Below are 15,577 nucleotides of genomic sequence, written 5' to 3'. Positions count from 1 at the left end.
AAATGGAATATCATTTTTATTGGGTTATTTGTCTTTTTTGAGTTACAAGATTTCATTACACATTCTAGATAAAAGCCCGTTATGACATACTCGATTTGCTAATATTTTATCCCATTCTGGGATTTGTCTTTTCGCTTTATTAACTACATTCTGTGGCGCATAAAAAGTCTGAATTTTGATGGAGTTCAATTTACTTATTATTTGCTCTTGTTGCTTGTGTGTTTGGTGTCATATCTAAGAATCAACTGTCAAATCCGACGTCGTGAAGGTACATCCCTATGTTTTCTTCTAATAGTTCTATACTTTTAACACTTACATTTAGATTATGGATCTATTTCATATTAACTTTGCATATGATGTTAGCTAAGGATCTAACCTCATTGGTTTGCATGTGGCCACCCACTTGTCCCAGTGCCATTTTTGAATAGACCCTCCTCTGACTGAATTGTCTTGTAATCATCTCAAAATCAGTTAACCTTAGATGCATGGGTTTATTTCTGTTTCAGTGATCTATGTATCTATCTTTATGCCAGCCCCACACTGTCTTGATTACTGTTGCTTTGTAGGAAGTTCAGAAAATGAGGAATATGAATCTTCTTACTTTGTTCTTCTTCCAAATCTGCTTTGGTTCTTCTGTGTCCTTTTAAATTCCAGACAGATTTGGGGGTCAGTTATTCATTTCTTCAAAAAAGGCCTTTCAGATTTTGACAGAGTTTAAAGTAAATATTGCCATCTTAACAATGTTGAATTTTCTCAACATGCTTTCCACTTATTTAGATCTTTAATTTCTTTCAGAAATTTATCAGAATCTTAAGTTTAGGGTATACGTTTTGCCCTCACTTTGTTAAATTTATTCCTAAGTACTATTCCTTTTGATACTATTGTATGGAATTGTTTTCCTAATTTCATTTCACAAGAGATGTCTCTTGCCTGAGTATTCATAAGAGTATCACACATAAGTCTTTGAAAGATTTTGCTTAGGAAGCATTATTTTAGCTGTCTTTTTATGTTTTGAAAGCAGACAAGAGCAGGATTTCAAGAAACCCAGATAGGAATACTATAGAATACTATAACAAGGCATGCCTGCCAAATTCCATAAGTCAGTTTTTGGCTGAGACCACTGTAATAAAGACAGGTTTCCAAGAGAAAAACAAGCAGAAGTTTATTAACATGTACACCTCATGTATATATGGGAGATACCCAAGGAAAATGAGTAATTCAAAGAGACAATTTAGAATTCCAGCTTATACAGCATCTTCAACAAAGAATAAATTTGTGGAGAAATGACAGGACAGCAGAAAGAAGGTTCAGGCCTCCAGGGGTTGAAATAAAGGTTGTTTAGTTAAGTTTCTTATGCAGATTCCTCTGGTTCCAAAACTCAGAAGGGTAGAAAGAAAATTATTTGTCCTCCCCTGTAGAGCCCAGGAAGATAGAGGAAAAATCTTTTTCCCCTTATGGGAAAATGGGGTGTCTAATGGTGTGATTAACTTTTGTCCTTTTTGGTAGAAATGGGAGAAGGAATGGCTGTTAAAATGTATGTCCTGCTTTTAAGCAAATAGGGGAAGGTGGGAGCTCTTCTTTTATCCTCAGCTCAAAAGAATTCTTATGCCCAAATCATACATCTGGGAGTGGCACATCCTGCTACACTTCAGTTCAAAAGCTGACTATGAAATAAGCAACAAAGCAAATTAACAGGAGAATAGATTCACAACTTTATTATTTTTAATATTGCATACACAAGGAGTTTCATAGGAAAAAAAGAAAAGTACCTCCCCAGAAGGGGTGAGATTTGAGAGCTTATATACCACCTTAATAGGGGAAGGGAATGGGGGGATGTGGGAATTCTAGGGGAGAATAAAACTTTTTTTTGAAAGATAAATGGGCCCTTTCTAAAGCCTTTTTGTTTATTTTGCTTTCTTTAACTTTGCTGCAGAAGCTTTATTGTTTCCATTTGGGCCGGGGCTCCAGGGTGGTTACAAGCTGCCTGGTGGCTGCAGGCAGAAAGGCTCAAGCAGAAGCCCTGACACCCGGGAAACGCAGAGGCGCCCCTCAAAGGCCCCGGAGCTCCCGAGGCTCCAGTCCTGCTCGAGGATGAGCCTTTGGAAGAGATACTCGCCCTGCCCACCCTGGGGTCAGCAGGCTGAGAGTTCACTCAGATAGTTGCCCACCTGGAGGATGCCTTCCACCAGCTCGCCTAGGCGGCCGCTGCGGGAAACCGCGGGAGGGGGCGGGGCCGGGTGGCTCCCGCAGGGCCGCGGGGAGGGCGCGGGGCCGGGCGGCCGCTCCGGGGTGCCGAGGGGAGGGCGTGGGGCCGGGCGGCCGCTCCGGGGTGCCGAGGGGAGGGCGCGGGGCCGGGCGGCCGCTCCGGGAAGCCGCGGGGAGGGCGCGGGGCCGGGCGGCTCCCGCAGAGCCGCGGGGAGGGCGCGGAGCCGGGCGGCCGCTCCGGGATGCCGCGGGAGGGGGCGGGGCCTGGATAGACGGTAGGGGCGGCGGCTCTGGAGACGCCCGAGCTCACCGTGGCTCTCAAGGCTCGGCCGCGGGAAGGGGCGATGGGAACCACCGAGCTTTAGCCCGAAGTCCCGGTCACCCCTCGGTTCGCCCCCGCACACGCCCCCCCTCCCCGCCCTTGCTCCCGGAGCTCGCTCTCCCGCCGCCGTCGCGTTGTCTTGTACCCGATCCCCGTCTCCTCCTTTCTCCTTTCCTCTCGTGTTCCCGTTGAAGAAGATATATCGCAGCTTCATTACACATACTACCTTTCAATACGTGTATGCACTGTAATTTTTTTCACAAAATTCTTTTTCCTTCTACCCCATCTTCTAAATCAGAGAATGTTTTAAAAGTGAGAAAAAAAGAATCCATGTATTTAAATTCTACCCTTAACCATTTCATGTGGTAATTACGATTTTAAAAATTGACATGTTTTGATGAGTCATACGCACTTTGGTTTTGTTTCCAAATAATCACATTAAAATTTTTTTCACAGATATATTCAAGTGAATAATGTATACTTTCTAGGAAATAAAGTTTGAATCCACTTATCTCACTATGCTGAAGAATTTATTATTTAGTGTCAATTTAATTAAAAGTCGCAATGTTGATTTAAGTCAGAAAGTAGGGATTTAAATTAGATGCTGTCATAAATTGCAAGATAATTTCCCTTCAGTCAACTTTGCTGTTTTTAAATCACTTTTTCATTTCATAAATGGTACAGATACTTATCATAATTACCTTTTAATGATAATTCTCTGCAAATAGAATACACATATGTATATCTGTATTTGTATCTGTATCTATATACATCTGTAGTTAAATATTGCTCCTGCAAAGTGACATCCCACTACCAAGAAAAAAAGACCTCAAAAATATTTTTTATAGTCAAAAAGAATATACTCTCTCATGGTATCTGTTCAACTCAATCTGTGTCTTGCCATTTTAATAGGAAAATAAAATCATTACAATGATCTCATTTTATGAGTTCATTTTCTATCCCCTTGGCAATGAGACCAAAATAGTTAAAATGTATTTTTTGGAAGAAAGACTATAAATATTATTTTAAATCAAATCTCAATATTTTAAGTACATCCAGGACTGTTCTAGTTGAAGGAATTAGTTCATCATAGTTGTACATGTTCATTTTCCTACACAATTTTTTAAAGAAATATGATTAGAATTTACCCAGCATAAATTATTTGTTCTCATTACTTGCTACTTTTGGTGGCTGATGTATCTCAATAAATCAACAGTTATGTAGCTTTAAAAATGCTAATGTTCTGATTGCATGTAAATGATTAATATATTGTGATTTATCTACAATATTTAGATTAAATATAAGATATCTTGATTAGATATTTCTTATTAAAATAATACCAGGACTATTAATAAGAATGCTTAAGTAAATGCATTTGGAGAGTATGCTCACTGACATTTGAAAAGGATGTTTCCTAATATAAATGCAAACAGCAGACAGTTTTAAATGCCTTTTTGAAAAGCAATATTAATAATCTGAGATTTAATTTTTTACTTGTTATCTCTTATGATCATACTTTTATTGAGAATACAGAATTAATCTGAGAAAGCGAGAGTTAGTACAAGTGTAAAGAGTGTGGAGTTGTACTGTTTTTATTTTTATCTAAAAAATATATTGCTTTAGTCTTTACACTTTATTATGTAAAAACCAAACATCTTGGAAAATCAGGAGAGGATAAAAAATCCTTACATAATATTTTTCTGGTAGTATAGTATAAAATATTACCTGACCAAATTTGAATTATGTATTAGAATTTATTTTTAATAATTCTAGCTTAAACCTTTATTTAGCTCACAAACAATTCATTTCAACCACCCAGTCAAGACATTTCCCTAGAAGTAATGCTAGAAATAATCAAGACGTGCAAGCTCAGGTTTGTTTTCAGAGATGTTCTTCAGAGTGTTATTTAAACTAATAGTCAATAATATAGAAATGTTTGACTTAAGTGTTGCGTATATGAAACACATACTAAGAATCAAATTTTGGTTAGTAGTTAGTGGTCAGTGAAATGTTAATGACACAAGTCAGATGAAATTCAGAAGTACAGGCCTATATATAAGCCTGCTTATTCTTAGTTCCATGAGTATAAATCTCTGTCTATAAGCATAAGCACACGTACACATACACATATATGTATACATACACACACACACACACACACGTTGATAAAAATAAATCTTGGAAAGAATTATGCAGAATGTTAATATATTCAAATTAAATATAACATACAAACATAGTAAATACTCATAGCCATTGAGTTCTACAGTGCTCATAAACTTATCCCATCCTCCCTACACTTGTAGCTCAGTTTACAGATATTGGTAAAGGATACATCAAAAATGTTCAGTTTTAAATTCAGATAATACACAGTAATAGTATTAACCTATAAATTGAGGTTAAAGAAACATTGTTAAATATTAAAATATAGTAAGACTTAAGTGGTAGAATGTTTTAATTTGAATGTATTTATTGCTTGGATTCAGTGGAAAAAAATTATAGGGCTAACCCATCAGAAGTTAATTGATGAATAAATTCATAGAAGAGTACTTATCCTAAAGAATAGATGCACTGAGGTACAAATGAAAGCTTTGGCCTTGGTGGGGAGAAATGATTCTAAGAATAGACTTCGTAATTTTTGTGCTTGAAGGTATACATTGGCCTAGAGGATACAATGCAAAGCTTCTCATCGACATGTAATAAAGTGCTGTGGAAAAGTGATGACTTGCTGAATTATGCAGATGGTGTCACATTAAGTAAATTAAAAAAACATGCTTATACTTAATTATTTGTAATAGATAAAGATTTCATATATCTACACATTATACATTTTATACTTTTCCAGCTTGTATCTTATTTTCAGTTCGTACCTTTTTTTCTTATTTGCTTGATCCAAACTAAGGTATCTGAAACTGTGGATATATATAAATTAGTATCGTGTTTGAACATAGCATTATTAGCAAAAGAGTAAAGGATGTCATAGGAACAGTTTTGTGAAGAAGATTGAAGATTACAGGAGATTATTTTCTATTTCCACTAATTCTTTCTCTTAATGGTACACACACACACAAGAGTGAATACACAAAATGTGCTGAGAAAATTCCTTAACTGGTATCAAAAAGAAAGTTTTCCACAAACACACTACTTCTGTATCTCAATCCTTCACATTGATAACTTTATGCTCATTTAGTCATCTTTTTTTAATACCACTTTTAGTAAACATTTGTTTTTGAGAAGCTGTCTTGAGGGAGCTCAGCTATTGGATTTAGAAGAAAATCAAAGCTTCTGTTATAAATATGTTCTCAGAATACAAGTACTATAGTACTAGTATATTACAAAGTATTATAAATATATTCAAAGAAAACTATGTTTAAGATTTAAAGGAAAGTATGATGACACTGATTCAAGAAATCAATGATAACAGCAAGAGATAAAACTTACATTAAGGGAAAAGAAATGAAGATTTTAAAATTGAAACATTCAATAACTAAAATTAAAACTCACTGTTGGGGCTCAACAACACACTAGAGGTGGCAGAAGGAACAATTAGTAAAGTTGAAAACAGGGCAAAAGCGATTCTCCAATCTGACAGACAGTGAAAAATTAAGATAGTTTCTCATAGAACTGTGGTACACCAGTACGCGCGGCAACACGCACAAAACTGGCAGACCAGAAGAGAGAAACATACAAAAAAATTTAGACGGCAAAATGCCTGAAAACTTTTTAAAATTCAAAGAAAACATTCATCTGCACACCTAAGTTCAACAAACATTACAGAGAACAAACATAAGAGATTCACAACTAGACAGCACAGACAGTTAAAAAGACAAGGAGAAAATCTTAAAAGCAACGAGCAAAACAATTCATTCTGTGCAGCAAACCACGAGATTAGCAACTGACTCCTTATCAGACATATTACAGAACTCCTTTAAGGGCCTCATATTTGTAAATAGTAAAGCAAGTGTACATATTTTGTGGCCTTCATTTACGATAGATAAATATCACTTTTCTGGTGTTCAGTCAATATCAAAAAATGCCTTACTTGATTGGTCTTTGGAACCAAGTCTATGCAAGAAGACTGGCTTGCCTGGATCTGGGTGTGAGCCAAAGCTTGAAGACATATAAATCAAGGGTTAAGTGAGAATCCCAAGCTTGGTAACGTAAAGAAAATTGTATACACAATCTGGCTTAAAACGTTGCTGGTGAGCCAGAGTACCAGAACATGGAACAAATAGGCAGGCAGGAACCTAGTTCAGTGATTAGATGAATGCAGATCACCTGGAAAGACTTGGGAGCAGCATAAATGGCCCATGAATAGATATCTTTTCCCTAAAGCATGATGCACAGCACAGCGTGTACATAAGCTGACTCATTTCAATTGTCAGAGCTGTAGTGACAACACAAGGACCTACGCCTTTACCAGTAAATAAAGGGGAATCTACCTACAACACTAGAATATCAGCACAATGTACAGAAGAATAGGAGGGCAAAATAAATATAATTTTCAAAAGACTGGGATGTGCTGCAGTGTTATTAAATAGGATGGAAAATCTAAGAAGTGTGAAAAACCTTTTAAAATGTTAGATTTTACAGGGTCACTATCAAGAAAGGAGTCAAAGTACTAGGAAAATAATCCATAATTTAAAGAGAAACTTTTCAGGGTTTTGAGAGTAGTGAGCAATGTATACCAAGAGTAGGGCAGGAACAGTAGAGGGCAGGCCCAGGAGTGTGCAGGCCCAGGAGTATGCAGGCCCAGGAGAGGGCAGGCCCAGGAGTGTGCAGGCCCAGGAGAGGGCAGGCCCAGGGGTGTGCAGGCCCAGGAGTGTGCAGGCCCAGGAGAGGGCAGGCCCAGGAGTGTGCAGGCCAAGAAGTGTGCAGAGATAGGAGGGAGCAGGCAGAGGAGTGTGGAGGACCTGGAGTGTGCAGGCCCAGGAGTGTGCAGGCCCTGGAGCGTATAGACACAGGAGTGAGCAGGCCCAGGAGTGTGCAGACACAGTAGTGTGCCAGCTCAGGAGTGATTAGGCCAAGGAGAGGGCAGGCCCAGGATTGTGAAGGCCCAGGAGAGGGCAGGCCGAGGAGTGTGCAGGCCCAGGAGTTTGCAGGCGCAGGAGGGAGCAGGCTCAGGAGAGGGCAGGACAGGTGCTGGCAGGCCCAGGAGAGGTCCTATTAGACTTCCATAGATGACGTTGAGAGGCAATGGGCATTTGAGTCTGGAATACAGGAGGGAGGTCTGGGTTGGAAATGGCAGTTTGGAAGTTACCAACGTGTAGAGAACACATAGAGCCCTAAGGCTGATGCGGGCGGCAGCAGACAGTAGCAGAGGCCAGCAGGCTGAGCCTCAGGGGTGCTGTGTGCCAGCACTCAGGGGCTGGGATTGAGAAGAGCGGCCAGGGCCGTGGGAGGAAACCAGAGCAGCCTGAGGGCCGGGAAGCCCCATGAGGAAAGGGCTTGAGGAAGTCGGGGGGAGCAGCAGGGGGAAGCGTGGCTGCCGGGCCGTGCGAGGGGAGGGCTGAGAGCTGCCCGGGGAGTCAGCGCCTGGTGGGTGGCGGGGGACCCTGTCGTGAGCAGTTGCAGTCAGTGGACACGCTTGCTTGGAAGGAAAATGAGAGGAATCAGAGGAAGCGGATGGGAACAGCTCCTTTGCAGGGGCAGGAGGCGTGTGTGCTGGGGAGCAGAGAGATGGGGCCGCAGCTGGAGGGTGAACGCATCTTTTTTTATAAGAGGAGGGCAGTAACAGTGTATGCTGATAGAAAAGATAGTTTAAATGGGGAAGTTGGTAACACCACGTTCCCTTAGGTCAGGGCAGTTGCAGGTGGGGGCCCAGAAATGCCCCTGAGAGAGTCAGCTTCAAAACACTTGCCAGGTCCAGTCCACTCAAGACCAGCTCCCAGGAGTGTCAGCCACTTAGGAACTCTGTCGCCCCCTGCAGTTTTGATCCTGGCAGGGCCAGAAGCCGTAATTAGCCAGCGGAGGGAGGAAGGATGGCGGTGGGCAGGAAGAAGAGGCCTGCCCTGCCGCCCCCCCTCCTGCAGGTGGTCAGCCAGCAGCCTGGCCTCGATGAGTAACTGACGTGGTGTCTTCATAGTCACGTGGTTAAAAAGTTCTCAAATGTTATACCATGCTCCCACATAAATCTCAGATTGACTCAAGGTTTAATTGGTGGAAATAAAAGCAAAAAAAAAAAAATACAGTGAAGAAAGCGTGTAAACGTAAGGCTGAGCCACAGAGCAGGGCCAGCAGACATGCGGAAACACATTTTTATTTCACCTGGAGAGCGTGTGTTGGTTTCTCAAGTTTGTACTTAATGATACATATTGCCACAATCTCTGAAAGCATGAAAACAGCTTTCTGCTCTTTGCATCTACTAAATTCCCTGGAGACTGGCTGGAGCCCAGAGGGATGGGGAAAGGAATACACTGAGGGATAAGGAGATACAGAGAGTTTTGGTGGGGAGCTCTCTGGGAAACAAGGCCTTCAGCATCCTGTGGTTCCACCTCACTCTAACCGCAGTTGCATACAAACAGGCTTTCTCAGGGGCAAGCCTCACTTCTGGAAATGTCCCAGACCACTGAGCCACCTAGCGCCAACCTTTGAAGGGAATCCAAAATGGCCCACAAGCAATTGCAGAGATTTGAATTGCCTTAGGCTCCCACGTGTGCACCGGGCACCCTGGGCCTCTGGGCCTCTGTGCACACTCACAGGGACACTGGCTCTGGAGGGACAGTTGAGGGTCAGTGCTGTTGCTAGGCTACGAGTGTTCCGGACCAAACATTCCGAGCCGCTGAGCTTCACAGCCAAGGTGTGGCAGCGAGACCTCTGTGGCTCTTCTGCAGCGCCAGCGCTGAGATTGGGAGGTGGCAAGAGACCAGGAGGGAAGTGAGTGGTGTCGGAAGGCGATAAGCCAGATGAAGAAGAGACTCGCTCAGTTCGTGAGCTGGGTGGACTTCAGCATCCATCAGAGAGAGCGCAGGAATCGTGAGACGCCTGTGCCTGGATATCATGTCCATAGGTGTGAGCTAAAGGACTTCCACAAAGCCGCATATTTAGGTGACACGCAGACAGTGCAGGAGTTGCTGTCACGGAAGAAAAATGTAGACAGCAGAGACAGGAAGAACAGGTAACAGCTTTGGGGCGGGGCGGGGCGGGGTGGGCCTGGGAGGAGCTGCCAACTGTGGTTGTAAGACACGGATTTTAAATTGCCTTCCCATGTCAGAGATGTTGAAGTGTGAGACAATGAGCATGTTAGAATCATTGAAGTACAGTGTTCTCTCTCATCCTTGCAGCAGCAAAGTAGATAAACTGTTATTTTACTTAATTGAAATGTTGTCTTGGTAAAATAGTAATGGTAACAATTATAATATTATCTAACAATTACTGGGCTATTCAACTGCCAGACACTTTGCATAGCTTTTCATTTAAGCATCGCAGTGGCATCCTGTAAGATAACTTCTACTTCTTGCCCATTTTGTTGATGAGGAAATTGAAACACAGACAGGCTAAGTGAGAGCTAATAAGGAAGAGTGTTAAAGTAGAAGTCAGACCCAAGTTGAGCTGAATCTCAATGGCATGCCCTTTCTATTCAAACAGGTAGTTCTTCCATTAACGTGGTGAGTAATAAGAGCTAATAAATATTGTTCTTTCCCCATAGAAAGAACTAAGATAAGAAGACTAAATGTTAGTTTTAAAGGGGTAGGAATAGCATGCTGTTGAATGTTTACAATTACACGAGTAACTGTATCTTTGAACTAGTACACTCTAATTTCCTAAAAAGTCCTCTCATGTTCACAGGACTGCCCTACACTTAGCCTGCGCCAGCGGCCAGTCAGCAGTGGTGGCTCTCCTTGTCCAGTGGAAGTGTGACCTGAATGCTCGTGATGAGGAAAGCAAGACAGCTCTCATCAAGGTGTGTAGCAGCCAACCGTGTCCATGTGAGATGGATTCGAGTTACTTACTTAGAATAAAAATGAATTTATCTGTTTTAAATGTAACAAAGTGCTGGAACTTGAGGAATGTTAACTTGGAATGCCTAGCACTTACAGTCTGTTTCTTGGCATGATACCAACAGGCTGTACAATGCCGGAAAGAAATGTGTGTCATTATCCTGCTGAAACAGGGTGCTGACCCGAATCTTGAAGACAACTGTCAAAACACTGCTCTGCATTATGCTGTCTTGGCTGAAGAAACATCAATTGCAGCAGAGCTGCTCCGCTGTAATGCAAACATCGAGGCAATAAACAAGGTATAGCTCAACTGACTATTTACAAGATATTTGAAATACAGGGGTTTTTCTAGCTACAGGTGTTTTATTTATAGTAGAATGTATACTGAATACATCAGGCCCTGTTATCATGGAAACAACTCCAAAGCCAAGGCCAGGGGCTAGAGGTAGTGCCCACAGAAAGGGCAGAGCTCTGTCTCCCAGCCGCATTTCTACCCTAGAAGGAGCAACTTCCCATTAGGAAGTGCCTGGGGGTGGGTGGTAGGCTCAGAGCCTACAGAAGATGAAGGCTTGCGGGGAGTGAAGTGATGGCAAGGGCGGGCTGCCTGCCTGGGGATGGGTGGGAGGAGGAAGGAACCCAGCACCCAGCAGGGGGAGCTGGGTGACTGCACCTGGGCAGGGAAGGCAGCAAGCCACAGGCCCTGAGCACCCCAGGATCCCAGGTTCTATAATCTGGGCAAGTGAGGTCAGGTCATGTTTGACAGCCAGCAGGGGCATTCACTTGTGCTGGTGGCCACATGGCCCTGCATGTACACCTTCACTTTGGGGTCTCCCATGCTCAGCCTGCTGTAGCTCCCCTGCGGGGCTGTGGCTGTAGGTGGGGAGCAAGTGACAGCACAGCTGGTCCTCCTGCTTTTCCTCCTGGCTCTCCCCTGAAGATTTTGATTGAATAAGTCTACTCACATCTGGATACAGGTATTTAGAAATACTTCCCTGAGATTCTGATACAACCCTTGGTTAAGGACTATTGAATGGATACATTTAATACATGTAAATTCACAGATCTCAAAAATAAGACATCTCTGGAAGAGCAGGGGTTTGATAGATGCTGCTTCTTTCAGTGCTCTCCTTTCCAGCCGTGTTAGCCTGACTTTTATCCGTCTCTTCCTGGCAATATTACTGGCAGCATCTATTGCCTTGAAGAATAGCTCCTTTTCCTTTCTAACCACTGATCATTCAGTGGCACTCAGACAGTCTTAGAAACTTGGTTGTGGTGAGTGATTCAATAAGTAGAGTCGGACCCTTTAAAGATTTTGCACCATTTGTTCCCATCCAGGTCATTTGGTCAACAGGGTTTTTCTGATTGCAGTAATAGGAAATCATGAGCCTTCTTTTGGTTAAAGCTGTGTGACAGACTCTTGCAATATATCTGTTAGATTCACTGAGCCCTAGCATAATCAAGATGACAGCTTTTTAAAATTAAAGTCTAGTTGATTTACAGTGTTGTGATAGTTTCTGGTGTACAGCAAAGTGATTCTATTATATATATATATATTCTTATTCAGTTATATGTATGTATATTCTTATTCAGCTATATATATATTCTAATTCAGTTATATATATTCTTATTCAGTTATATATATATTCTTATTCAGTTATATATAAAATTCTTATTCAGTTATATATATTCTTATTCAGTTATATATATATTCTTATTCAGTTATATATATTCTTATTCAGTTATATATATATTCTTATCCAGTTATATATATTCTTATTCAGTTATATATATATTCTTATTCAGTTATATATATTCTTATTCAGTTATGTATATATTCTTATTCAGTTATATATATTCTTATTCAGTTATACATATATTCTTATTCAGTTATATATATTCTTATTCAGTTATATGTATATACATATATATATTCATATTCTTTTCTGTTATGGTTTATTGCAGGATATTGAGTATAGTTCCTTGTAGTATATACAGTAGGACCTTATTGTTCATCTATTTTATATATAGCAGTTTCTATCTGCTAGTCCAAAACTGCTAATTTATTCTTCTCCCATTCCCTTTCCCCTTTGGTAACCACCAGTTTGTTTTCTATGTCTGTGAGTCTGTTTCCGCTTTGTAAATAAGTTCATTTGTATCATATTTTAGAGTCCATATATTGAGTGATAGCCTATGGGATTTGTCTTTCACTTTCTGACTTACCTCACTCAGTATGATAATCTCTAGGTCCTTCCATGTTGCTGCAAGTGGCATTATTTCATTCTTTTTTATGGCTGAGTCCTATTCCATTGTATATAAGTATACCATGCAAGATGGCAGTTTTAAACATCAAGACCCATGACATTAGTAACAAATTGGAATTGTCTTAATAATTTAGTTTTGGCCATCTTATGAACTAATTATCCATTTGATTAACAATCAGGTAGAATTACATACAGGTAAATTGTAGTTTTAGCAGGCATTGGAAAAATTCTTGAAGTGGATATTATGAGTCTTAATCACAATTTTTATTACATGTTGGGGCCCAGTGTTTTTGTGTGTAAGACATATGATTCTACAGAAAGGCAAGGTTTTACACACAAATACTTGATTTATGCCCAACTGTTTGGAAACACAGCAAACATAAAAACACAAGTGGGCTATAGACTAAACATGGCCCTGGGTATGTTCAGTTTGTCTCCACACATTGAGTCAACATTTAAAATTTAGGAGACTTGTGCAGAAATCTGCACTCCAGAACTTCTCCTAAAGAATCATATCTGGTCCCCCTTGAGCCCAGGCTCCTGTGCCGTCTGCCCTGCAGAGGTGGCCCCTTCTCAGTGGGGCGTGTGTTCTCCGGTGTGCTGTCCTCACCTGGGACCTTCACTTACTCGGGCCACCTATGTTGCCTCTGTAAACATTTGAATTTACAATTCCTGTTGTATATTTTGATAAATATTTCAATATTTTAAAGACAGTCTATATTAATTTATAGTCTACTTCATATTTTATAATAATCCCTTAAGAGTGGGATGGAATTTTTCAAATTAGAATTTATAAGTTGGTTTAAGAAAAACTTTTTCTTTACATGCAAATAGTCATATTCCCTTTGGAATGTCTGCAAGCTTTATGAGATTAGTCATAGTTGTAATTGGATAGGTTATGCATGTTGCAGACAGTATGGTATCTTTCTCCTCAGCGTGGCTCCTTAGAAATGTAGTTGATTCAGTAGCTAAATGGTTCTCTCTGGAGCAGTGTTTAGAGTGTCAGGAGTAGTAGTTGAGCAGTAAGGTAACTAAAGAATGCCTGATACACACTGCGATAGAAGCGAAGGTTCTTGGAACCAGCAAATGTCTGAAGTGAGTTTCAGAGAATGACTTCACAGGGAAACATTCGAGGAGGTCAAGGAGGAACCTTTTAAAGAGAAGGGGCACAGGGGGCGAGGAGGAAGGGGCTACTTGTTATTTACTTTTTTATAGTATATGTTCTAAGTTCAGAGACTTAAGTTTTTAAATTCAGTTTTGAAATGTATATGTAATTTTGTACATTATCAACTGTATTTACTATTTTACAGGATAACTTCACACCATTTTTAGTCGCCATCAGGGAGAACAAAGAAGAGATGGTCAAATTTTTGATAGAGAGCGGGGCAAATGTACATGCAATCGACAAGCTGGAAAGGTACAATTGTGTGTTCTCTCTCTCTCCCTCTCTTTTTTTGTTTAATCTTAATGTTGTTCTAGAGTAGTAACAGCCAATCAGAAAGATTAACTTAATAAGAAGAGGATTAACTTGGAATCAACACATCATCAGTTAGGTAGAAAAGCAATTATTCTGCCTGGGTGTCACAAAGAATGGTATGCAGCAGGATTCATCTTCCTTTATAATAATGACTGCTGTCATTTGCAACCTGAGTTTTTTGGTCATATGATCTTATGATAGTTCAGGGATTTCATTTTAGTTTTATTAGTATGGACTCTAATTTTAATTTACCTTATGAGACAGTGTTGAATTTCTTCATTCTTTTATAATTTTTTTAACCTCTACTTGGTGTATATTTTTTTTAAAGATGCATATCAAACAGAGAGGAGTTTGTTTTGCCTTTTGGATGATTCTGCTTTAAATTACTTTCTTTGAAGGATATTGATGTTATTAGGTTGTCACTAAGTGAGTGTCACTAAGAGAGTAACTATGACCAGATACTGTGGGCTCATCAGGTTTTATCCTTTTTCATTTCTAGTACAGTTTGATGTTTTTATTTTCAATTGATAATGGTAGAAGGAAGAAAAATAGCTTGAATTATTGAATAAACATTCCCTTTAAAGAAGACAGGTCATTGGTGGATGATAAACAGGAAAGAGCTGGGCTGTAGGTTGAATTCCCAGCTCTCCTGCTGGCCAGGTGTGTTACCTGGGGGACATGACTTATTACCAACCAATATGTTTCCTGACACGTAAAGGAGGGTCGTAGTACATCCTTCAAGGGTGGTTGTGCCTAAGAAAGACCATACATAGACTATTCAGGTTAGTGCCGGGCACATGCTTCTCAGCGTGATTCACTGCAGCCGTACTATTTTTGTTGCCATTTTTATTCATATTACTGTTTTCAGCCTGCAAACAGCTTCTCCTTACCTGACCTCTAGCTGACTTTAAAGTATTAAATGTTTCAGACTAGAGAAGACATGGGGAATCCTTTATTTAAACCTTTACCTACTTCAGATAAGTGACCTCAGCATCCTTTCTTGTCCATCAGAGGACTTTAAATTAGCACCTTCTACTGTGTGCTACACAAGTAGGATGGGAGGCTTCCTTTTTGTCCCTCCATTGTGGCCTTGGAGGTCATTTGCAAAGATGAGCACTCGAGCATGTAAGTGGTCAGTTCTCCAGGGGTGGGCAGGAGATTAACTTGGTAAACTAGACCAAATTAACTGTTTGAGTTACACTAAGTTCCTAAGGGTGGAGATGTCTCTTTTATTTTAGATCAGCACTGATGCTTGCTGTGTTTCATGACTCGCCGGACACAGTCAAGCTGCTGCTTCAGAAGCATGTTAATGCCAGTTCTCGAGATTTACACGGAATGTCTGCTGAAAGATATGCTTTTCGTAATGGTTTTAAAC

At 40.6% G+C, this 15,577-nt stretch overlaps 1 protein-coding gene across 4 annotated transcripts in view; it reads left to right on the top strand.

Moving 5' to 3' along the window:
• LOC140690923 (adhesion G protein-coupled receptor B1-like) overlaps positions 1–10,611 on the top strand; it is a 124,389-nt gene extending 113,778 nt beyond the window's left edge. For all 4 annotated transcript variants that reach the window (XR_012066285.1, XR_012066282.1, XR_012066294.1 and 1 more), the window contains 2 exons: positions 10,313–10,427; positions 10,590–10,611. The gene's annotated coding sequence lies outside the window, so the exon portion shown is untranslated. The remainder of the gene's footprint in view (positions 1–10,312; positions 10,428–10,589) is intronic.
• Positions 10,612–15,577: the final 4,966 nt, after the last annotated feature.

The sequence above is a fragment of the Vicugna pacos genome, chromosome 3 (genome assembly GCF_048564905.1).
Source record: "Vicugna pacos chromosome 3, VicPac4, whole genome shotgun sequence".
Classification (NCBI taxonomy): Eukaryota; Metazoa; Chordata; class Mammalia; order Artiodactyla; family Camelidae; genus Vicugna; species Vicugna pacos.
This window is presented reverse-complemented; position numbering and strand designations above follow the sequence as displayed.